Raw genomic sequence first — 11,114 nt, forward strand, 5'->3', positions numbered from 1 at the left:
ACATTATAGGTAAAGTGCCTATTGAATACAGCGGTTTTCTTGTTTTTTAGGAATTGCGTTTTCACACCATACAGTAATAGAGTATGTCCCTAATTTTACTATATATTTTGTTCAAAGCGATTGATTCAATATTTTCTTTGTTATGTGGAATCAATCAAAGCCATTTGAGGATGTATTATTGTTTCAGCGCACCGAATGACACGTCGTTCTGATTTATATGTAGTACAACGCAGCCGCACACACGTTGACTTAAGGGAGCAGAGGAAAAATTCCTAATCTTCGATTTGATTTCAGAGGGGTATATCCACTTTCAAGTTAAAAATAAAATATTGTATGAGTAACTACACAATATATATTCAAGCATAGACATTAATCAGAAACATAAAACAATAAAGTTTCCTGGATAGATAAAAATCACGAAATGACCTCTAATTTACACATTTTTTCGATTTATCCTCGAAATGCTACACGTTATTAGGACAAAAATTAGATAATTAATTATCATAATTATTAGTGACAACTGTCACTACGGATTTTTATTTAATCACTTTAGTTTTAGAGTTATTCCGCTAAAACGAATTTGGTACTTTTAATGCGAAAAATTCAACATCTCCTGTCGCATGTCACGCGAACTTCAGGCATATATTTGTTTTACAAATTTGGGCGGAGGCAACGTCAAAACTTTTTTGGCATGCTCCCTCTTAAGATATCGCTGTCTCACCAATTTCTGTTTTCTTAGTACTCGCGAGAATTTATGCAATTTGTAACTGGTAAGCACAGTGCGGTCCTCTCAACAGACGTCGTCGATTCGGATGGTGGCTAGTTCTTTAGAAAACATATCCCAAAAGTCCCCAAAGTACACAGGGCGAAAGTGAAGGTCTTTATCATAAATCCCCTCTTCAACGGAGACCCGTCTCTCTTCTTGGAAGTAAGAGGTTTAATGATGATATTTTAATTACATGTTGTTGCTTGTTAGCACCCATAATCAACAAGAAAATTTATTACATTTCTCAAGCACATTCTCTAATAACCGTTAGTAAGTTACCTTTGACCCAAATCATACGTGAGGATACAAACATTTTTTTTTTCGTTTACCGTAAAAAGTATCTTAAAAGTACACGTAATTGGTTCTAAAATCTCTCAATTTCGGAGCCAAATATTTACAAGGACTTCGTACAAAAATGTTCGTTTTCACTCGAGCGATTCAAATGCACGCCAATTTGAAAATGTATTTCGCTTCACAAGGGTCCGGTACCTAACAAGGTATTTATTGAATGTTGAATGTAACACAAAATTTCCGCTGTTTCCCTAAGGCTATGAAAATCCACCCTTCAGCCTACGTACAAGTTACAAGTCGTAGCGAAAAACAAAAACTAATATCAGTGGATAAGCACACCATTGTTTTATATTATATAATAGTAGCATAATAATTTCACAAATAAATAAATTATGAGTATGATTAACGGATGATCAGAGCTTCTTGTGAAAAAGTTCATCCAAGGAAGTGCTGCCGCTTCACCGATTTCTGCCAGAAAGCAATAATGTAAGTATTACTGCTTTCCCGTTTTGAAGGTTAAAGGTGCTGGTGAAATTTCAAGTGATGGGCGCAGTGGCAGTGCGCCTCTGCCACTGCCTCATTTCTTGCGGTTTTAAACTCTAAGTGGCACTGCAACTGTCATGGATAGGCATTTCGTTTACTACCAGGCGCACGACTGATTTGTCCCGTCGTTTGATGTCCATATACTTGTACTGCACATATTTTTCAACTCTGTTCTTTTATTTTTTATTTTTTTTATAATATCAAGTGACGGGACGAACAAGTCGTGCGCCTGATGATAAGCTACAAGCCTGTCCATAACAATTGCAGTGTCCTCAGAGCTTTAAATCACAAAGGTCTAAGAGCCACTGCGCCCGTCACCCTGAGACATAAGTTGACATGTCCCATGTGCCTGTAATTTCTCCAGCACCCTTACCCTTCAAAACCAGAACACAGTAATGTTGACATTACTGCTTAGCGGCAGAAATAGGTAAGGTGACGGTACTTCCCTGGACGAACTCTATCACAAGGAGCTCTACTGCTACTAAAGGTGGGTAGATCAGAAATTCGGACAGAGTTAATAAATTCCAGTTAGATGAGATTTTGACATTTGACATTTGACATTTTGAATGAAGCTTAGTAAGTGATGCGTTTTAATATTCGAAACGCAGGACAGGACGAGGATTACCGTGTGCCAATGTCATAAAATATGATTTTGGAGAAAACTTACGAGAAGTAAGATTTTTATATTTAGAAATTACAAAATTAATTACAACTCAGAAAATGAAATAATACTGAATAAATATTCATTAACATGATGTTAACAGACACTTTGAACACTATTCATGCAGCTTTGCCGCTTTTTCAAAATGTAGCCAAAAGATGCTAAAAATTTTAAAATTTCCTTAAAACAGTTATAAATTGTTTTTTAAACTATTTCGCCTTAGTAGCATTAAAAAATATTTACAAAAAATCTGCTTTCGATTACTAAAATGCATCACTTGCTAAGCTTCACTCAAAATGGCCTATCACTTCTTGTAAAATGTTTACAATATGCACAAATTATGTTTTCATTTATGTTTCAATTGTACGCCGCAAGACGTTCCAAAGATCATTTTTGTAAGCCCCAGCTTGTTGATTGTTCCAACATGTTGCCCTTTTTTTCAAGAGCTTATTGTTGTTGTACTTTTGTAATTTCAACTTTAAAACATTCAAGTCTATGACTTAAACCAAACCCTACGGGACTCCCTTCTGTCAAGTCAAGTGGAAAAAATCAAAATACCAAGCGATACAAAATATCTGCAAGCTGCAATCGTTGCATCCCCCACTGATACCGAAGCAATAGGTTTTTTATCAATAGGATTATTTTATTGTTGTGGGGAAAAAGAAACTCATAGAAACCTTTAAGGCATGATTGACAATGTTTAGTGTCTTGGGAAAAAAAACAGATGTTACAGATGTGTACTTAGTTACTACAGAGGTCGCAAATCTGTCTCAAGATCTTTTTACATTTGTAGCATCAAACCGTCACCGCATGTATTTTCTACAGATTAAAATTCTAGATTGTCTTTCGTCACGATCTTTAGTCTAATCTTGAATTAGCGATATCGATGTATCTATCTTAAAACCACCTAAAGATGTCTACAGACTTGCTCGATTTTTTTCAAATCGACACGTGTGATAATACAAAACTAGTAAATTTGTAAGCAACAGACGATCGATGACGCATTTTTTGACGGTCGACACGTGTATTCAGACAAAACTAGTAAATTTGTAAGCAACAAACGATCGATAACGTTTTTTTTGTCGGTTCTTACGTGTGACCAGCCAAAATCGAGTAAATGTGTGTCAGCAAAAGACTACCGATAACATATTTTTCGTCGATCGACACTGGGACACATCAAATTAGGTGTAAGTGATTACAAATTTATTCAGTTTTAACCGCTAACAGGCGACAGTAATGATCGATAAATTTGTTAGTCGACAGATGTTAATGATCGTCAAAACACAGTGAGCGACAACAACAATCGACAAAAATCGAGCAAATCTGTGTTCACCTCTGTGTTGATCGTCAAAATACGAGCGTCAATAACGATCGTCAAAATTTGAGTAAATCTGTAGGCACCTTAATTCGTCAATGTTCGCCTCCATTTGTTAAAACAAATAGAGGCTCGGTGCGTTATTCATAATAAAATGTAACGCATTCTTTCATTATATATAGAATATATATATATATAGCTATAGAATATAATGTAATACGTTAAAAATGGACTATTTTGGTTTGGGTCGGTATTTTTAATAATAAAAAAAATCGACCTCAAAAGTCATTCATCCCCTGGTTTGCTACTCTTAGAGGTGGAATATATTTTCTGCAAATTTAAATGGGATTCCTACTGAGGGGTAGCTTTTTCTTTCAAAAAAAAAAAGAATCATCAAAATCGGTTCACAGAAAATAGAAAAAACATACAGTCGAATTGAGGACCTCCTCCTTTTTTTAAAGTCGGTTAAAAATCAAAGATATAATGACATCATTGTGATGTCACCTTATTGTTAATATATTCGAACCATAATTACTATTAATAAATATGTTTTCAGTCTAACCTGAAGATAGTGTTATTAACATCGTCGAGATATTAACTATCTATTGTCTCATGCATATTTAGGACTTTTTCCATCTCTAGACAACTGTACTAATACCTATGTACTATACATTTCATGCGAACTTTTGTGTTTGTCACAAAAGTGAACGTTTTTTTTTCTTGCGATTATCTCTTATACCTACATACTATCACGTATCTACCACAAACAGGGACAATGAACGTCCACCCGTTTTCCCTCTACGCTCGTATAATCTTGTTATTTTTGACCTGGCATTTTTAAGGGCATGTTTAACATTTTATACACCTTGTATACAATATTTATTTTCTTGAATATCATAAGGTTTTAACCAACGTAATATTAATATATTTTTTGTGAAAATGATAACACACTTGTGTATAATTATTTATTGATACATTTTTATATAATACATTATTATTTTTACAGGGTGACGAGCAGTGGCAGTGCCCCTCAGATCTTTATGTTTTAAAGCTAGTCTCACTTAAAGTACTGCAACTGTTATGGATAGGCTTGTCGCTTACCATCGGGCGCACTTTTTGTGCGTCCAGGTACGACAACAGACGCTGGTTCTTACCAGCGTCTGTTGTCGTCTGCTGATTAGGTATGTAGCTCAGTTGGTAAGTACGTCGGCCCCGGTGTGGCAACAAACGCTGGTTCGTATCCAGTTATATTGAAGGATTTTTTCTGTGTTTCTTCTGTTGATCTTTGTGTCAATAATAATTTTACATATTTATATTTCATTTCAAATTGTAGCAATCATTTCTTATTTTATTATTTTCGATCACCCTGTCGGATAACATAGGAATGTAGAGATATATGTAGTTAATTAGCTAACGCCTCCAACCCTTTTCATTAATCTAATTTGGTAACTTGGCTCAATTTCTTTCATCACGCAAGGTCATCCTGTGACGTCATTATGTACACAGAGTAAAAAGTTTCAGGCCGAAACGTTTTTCGTGCGAGCTCCGAGCACTTTTTGGGGTGATTATTTTTTGTCTGTGCCCGTATGTCTGTTTTCTGCTGGGTTTACAGAATACCACACATTTATTGAATTCGAAACATATTTATTGACTCTTGTCATAATCAACTCATTTATACGTCCCACTGCTGGGCACGGGTCTCCACTTAGGCGAGGGCTTAGACCATAGTCCACCATTCTGGCCCAACTTTTTTTTGTTTTCCGGGAGTTGTGAACCTCCTTTGACGTACAGGTTTCATTACAGTGTTTTCCTTCACTGAAAAGTTTATGATACATTTGAAATTAACCAAAATTGTGAATTTCTTGTAATCACTTTTTCACCATATTTTTTTAGTACTTTAACCACAAAATTCTAAAACATTATTTCCAAAAAAGTCCCTTTCTAATAAAATACTTTTGCGCTCCATGTTAACCATCCTTTACTGTGTAGGGTAGAATTTATGTTATTTTCGCGTGTCAACCGGCCATTTTTGCCGTGAAAACATCTGTCATAGCGGCTTAACTAAACAGGGGTCAGTAGGTTAACTGCTTCATTCCAACGGAAAACTCCATTGTTAAGCCTAATTGCTAGAAGAAAGTAAATACGCAATTTATTACACTAGATACCTCGGGAACCCTTATTCCGCAAAAGAAAAAAACTGAAAGCAGTCACGCGTTTCTTGCTCGCATTCTGCGTTCGTTGTAATATTGCCTGTAAAGGCGTGACGCACATGGAAGGCGTTCCGACCGCGTCTATCAATGTATACCAGATTCATCATACAGGAGTGAACGCGAGACGCGTGAACGCATTAACGCCTGCTGTCTACAGAATCCATATGCAAAGCATATGGATGTAGAAACACAGACATTATTGCTATTTTTTGAAACTTCAACAACTTTCACAATATTATAACATTTGTCGCTCTGTAATCATAATGGATGCAATTGCAAAATATTGGTTTTCAATTAAAGCACCATTACACACACTTGATGTAATAAGGCCATATTTGTAAAATGATAACTTTTCAGCAAAGACGTTTAAGGATTCTTCGAAAGAAATTAGTCGGTAAGTTTTTTATTCTTAAATAGGAGAGTTATAAAATTTCACATAAAGTCATTGACTTACAATTAATTATATGCACTTCGGGTCCGCGCTAAAAAGTGTCCGAACTTATAGGGCGTTAAAATCGTATACAGAGCGTCATTCACGCTGTAGTCTTCGTTTGTTCGACTGACAGCGAAGCAAGCAACATTAGACAGTACTGCGATGACATTACAATTTAAATTCAACGTTTTAGCTTTTTCATATTCCTTTACATGTCACTACGTTTAAATAGGTTGCCTTGGGACATTTTTTTCGTGGTTTTTGTATTAGACCCGTCGTCCATTTATTTGTAAGTCAATGCATAAAGTATACATAATTTGTTCTTTGTAGTTCGTAGTACAGTAAAGCGTCGTCCTCGTGCTCGTCACACAATAAAGTACCTGATAAATAAACCATCATTTCTCATAGTCATCAGTGTTTGCACTACTAGTATTTATGTGGTCTGTGGTTTGTACGATTCTACGAATGTTTCGATACCTCCAATGAACATAATACTAACTTTATTTTTTGGTCATTTTCTGTTATTTTTGTAATAGCCATATGTATTTACCAATATTATGCGCCCCGAATTATGTGGAAAAAAATAGAGAATCAAAAACAAAATTCGAAAAAAAAACGAATAAACTAATTTTGTAAAAACAAAAAACAAAATAAAAAATGTTTAGAGAGAGAAGTCGTTATCAACTTCGTGCATGAACTGCAAACATGCAGTCGAAACCTGTTAGCAGCCTAAGTCTATGCGATCAATAATAATAATAATATGTTTATTTTCTTGTTAAACCGGTTCAACAATAGCTTGGTAATAAACATCTCTCAAAACGAAATCGATCAAGCGGCAACATAAACAAATTCACAAATGAGGGTAGACGCACAATACGCAAAATCTGCCCGACCGGAAGGGACTGGCTTTTCGTAAACTCAAGTCGGTAACTCGCCATCGGCATAAAATCCTTTTTCATTTTCAAGAGGGCGCCAGGAGACGACGAAGAGAGCAGGTGCGGGGTGAGGGACGTAATATTATTTGTTCCAAATGACTTTTAGTTTCATTTTTAGCCGCATCAAGACGTTTATTTGCCTAGAAAGGGTACAATTTATTTATATTTCGACACTATTCAAGTTTGAAAATTCGTAATTGCAATATTTTCCAAGATTTTGGAAAGGGAATATTAATATTAAATGAATTTCTAAATGGGTTGTTAATGTTTACTATATTTATTTAATGGAATAGCGTGTTCTTTTTAACCGACTTTAAAAAATAAGGAGGCTCTCAATTCGATTTTACTTTTTTTAAGTGTATGTTACACTGTTATTACGGCATTTGTGAACCGATTTTGATGGTTCTTTTTTATTGGAAAGAGAGAAATTATTCCACGTTTCGCGCACTTTCATCTAAGCGATTTCAATAAAACTTGGCAAATTGGTGTAATAAACAGAAAAGCCGGTAAGCAAACTTCTGAGGTCGGTTTTTTTTAATAAAAAAGTTACGGGTTTTCTCTACCACTGTCACTATACTCAAACGTCATCCATTAATCGTTTTAAACAAATTTAGGCCATCCGCCATGCTGTTCAATACTAGTTGGGGAGGTCATGTAGGGAACAATCTTCCTCATGCAGGTTTCATCACGAAGTTTTCTGTCACTGTTAGCGACAGGTGTCGGCGATAAGCGTAAGTCCAGGAATGTGGCCGACCTTGTGTTTCATCTCGGTGAGTTTCTTGGACGCACTAGATATCGCAGCGCAGCGTGCGACAGAGCTCGAAAAGAATTTCCGATTTGTTTTGTGAGGAACCCTCTATGTTAATCGAGACTACGTACAGGGGCCTTACCATAAACTCTTATTACAGTATAGGTTCGTAACGACAAAAAAGCGGGATGGCGATATACACTTCATGTGGCGCTGTCTCACAACGATTCATTTAGGTTGAATGATTGATGCAAACTGAATCGTAATAAGAGTTGATGGTAAGGGTCCAGTGCCGGCCCCAGTGCTGAACAGTGGGACATGGTTGCCATCGTGGTGAAAGGATTTGCCAATCGGTGCAAGGTACTCGCCGATTGTTGTCCAGGGTGCGATTGGGTGCAGTACTATCTGCAGTACAGGAAAAGAATGGTACGTCATGCGGGGAGGCTCCTTTCGTGTACCCCTAACACCTGGGCGCCAGGAGACGACGTAGAGAGTAGGTGCGGGGTTTAATGACAGCTACTAGTGACGCGGTCGGCGTTGCTGAGTGCTGGGCCACAATATTATAAGTTATGTCATCGATATGATAAGAAGACTGTTAGCGAGAGATATAACTGTTATAGGGATTCAAACCGTTTAAGTGTCGCTTGTGAAATCAAGTTCAGCACGTTCAAGCAGCACCGTTCAGCTTGATTGTATTTAAAGACAATAGAACGTTTGTTGTAAATTTTGAAAAATCAAATCCCTAGAATGACTTATAAGATTGTCGTTTATAAAAACTATTTTATCTTTATTTATTATTATCTACATACATTTCATATAAATATTATTTGAATAAACAGCCAACTAGCACGTTACGTTTTTGTTTTCTGCTAGCGATAGAGCTCCTTGTGAAAGAGTTCGTCCAGGAAAGTACTGCCATCTTACCTATTTCTGCCGCCAAACAGTAATGTAAGCACTACTACGTTCCGGTTTGGAATGGTTAAGGTGTTGGTGATATTACAGATATAAAGACACACATATTATATAGACTTACTGTTCTTATCGTAAGCATGGCAAAATGGCAGTACCCCCTCTTTGTGATTTAAAGTTCTGAGTAGCAATGCAACTGTTATGGACAGGCGTGTCGCTGATGTACTGACAACAACATACTATTTCGTTGTTTTATTTCTTTAATGAAATTAAAGAAACATAACGACGTTTTATAATATATGGCCATACAAAATATTCATAGTGACGTCATCGCTCTACAACGTACTAAATATTGAATCTCTAACGACACAATGTCGAAATTTCACAGGATAAGTAAGCACATATCAATTTGGGCTTACAGACGCCAGTATCCTTATTTGTTGGAGTTATTTAACAGCCTGTAGAACAAACGTTTATAAACGTTTGCATTAATGTATGAGAAAATATCTGTCACAGTGAATGAATTGGCAAAGTACGATACTCGCGCGAATGTGATACTATTAGTGTGTGTAATGCACGTAGGGTAAGGTACTTCTAAAATCCGGATGAAACCGGTTATAATGCAATTATAGATCCAACTCCCTGTAGGCAAGGGGGACTCAAAAGCCTATGTCAAACTCGATGAAATTGACTTAGTCATTCACGTAACTTTACAAAGTGGAAAGAGTGGGTTGATATTACAAATTACATACATATACATAACATCACCCCTGTCTCTTATTGCGCGCACTTCATTATGCGCAAAAATATTGTCTGGCTGTTGAGTCGTGTGAGGCAAAGTCTTAATAGCGTTCTAGAAGCTGCAGTAGGAAGGTATGATTGTTTTGTATTGGATAGAGCAAATCAAGGGCAATTTGTTGTTGAATCAAGAAAATAACTTTGTACTATTTTACTACTAACCTTGTTCTAAGTTCTTTACTATGTATATTTTATGGTCCGAAATAAAGAATTAATATTATTATTATTGGCGTCTTTTTAGACTCATTCACTTGCATCATGCTCTTCATATCGAAGTCCCCCTTGAATAAAGTTGCAGAAGATTTTACACAATTTTTATCAGGTTATAATGCTCTATTTTTTTATTAGCCTACTGTGTCCCACTGCTAAGTGAAGGCCCCTTTTCTCGACTTACACACTTCCCTGTTTGACGTTATGTTAGACCATATATATGCGTCCAAGTCATCCAGCCATCTCCTTATTGGCGTCCATCGTCGTCGTTGACCGTTCTCCAGCTGCATCAAATGGCTGTGTGAGCTCTGTGGGTGCAAGCTTGGCGGTCCTTTTCCCAACATCCTGTATTTCTGGTTCTATCCTTCCTCTTTACACCTAATATGTTGCGTTTGGTCGCTTATCTTTTAATAATGCACAATTATTTGAAATTGGTGTGCAATAGCGTGCATATTTATTTATGCGATCATTATTTCTTTTTCCAACGTTTTCTTGAAAACCTTCTAGGTTAAAATTTAATTTACGATGTAAAACACGTACTAATAAATAGTTTATAGTTTTCGTCATAATATTTTTTAGTAGCAGTAGAGTTCGTGCAGGGAAGTGCACTCGTGTTTCAAAGATTGATTTGCCATTTTTGTATTTAAATTTAATACTGTTGAATACGAGCATATCCCAGAAATATGATTTGCCATAGTCGCGTTTGGTTTGGTGATACTTTATATGACTAGTATCGATTTGTTTGGGTGGTTATATTCGACAGGAAATCCAATTAGAACGGATTAAAAGCTGAACATTGCTCTTGACTTCACAATTAAGATTTAAAAGCGATTCTACTTCACTGATGATAAGAACGGTAAAATTATCTCAAATGTAAAGCCCAGCGTAATTTTGATTGTAAAAGCCAAAAAAAGAACATGAAAAAAGGTTTTGTTCCTAGAACTATGAATAAAAACACATTGAAAGTAAAACTAATGTTTCCGCCCGGGATCGAACCGGGGACCTTCTGCGTGTTAGGCAGATGTGATAACCGCTACACCACGGAAACCTGAAAGCGATCGATGCATACGTTGACCGCTACGGACAGAATTATTTTTAACAAGTGAATGTGACATTCACGAAGATAAAATGTATATCTAATTTTATTTTATTGGATCTACTTGTTGCCTCGAGGTATATGATAACAACTTTAAACAATTTGACAAATCCCATGTGCCTGCGTGTGCCTGCATGTGTCTGTGTGTGTGCGTGTGTGTGTGTGTGTGTGTGTGTGTGTGTGTGTGTGTGTGTGTGTG

The 11,114-nt window shown here is 36.4% G+C and overlaps 1 non-coding gene across 1 annotated transcript; it reads right to left on the minus strand.

Annotated features, from left to right (window-relative positions):
• Window positions 1-10,794: 10,794 nt before the first annotated feature.
• Trnav-aac lies at window positions 10,795-10,867 on the minus strand. Its single transcript has one exon. It is a non-coding gene; the product is annotated as a tRNA-Val (tRNA).
• Between the last annotated feature and the right edge of the window lie 247 nt (window positions 10,868-11,114).

Source organism: Hyposmocoma kahamanoa, unplaced genomic scaffold (genome assembly GCF_003589595.1).
Source record: "Hyposmocoma kahamanoa isolate Upper Pololo Valley unplaced genomic scaffold, ASM358959v1 63, whole genome shotgun sequence".
Lineage (NCBI taxonomy): Eukaryota > Metazoa > Arthropoda > Insecta > Lepidoptera > Cosmopterigidae > Hyposmocoma > Hyposmocoma kahamanoa.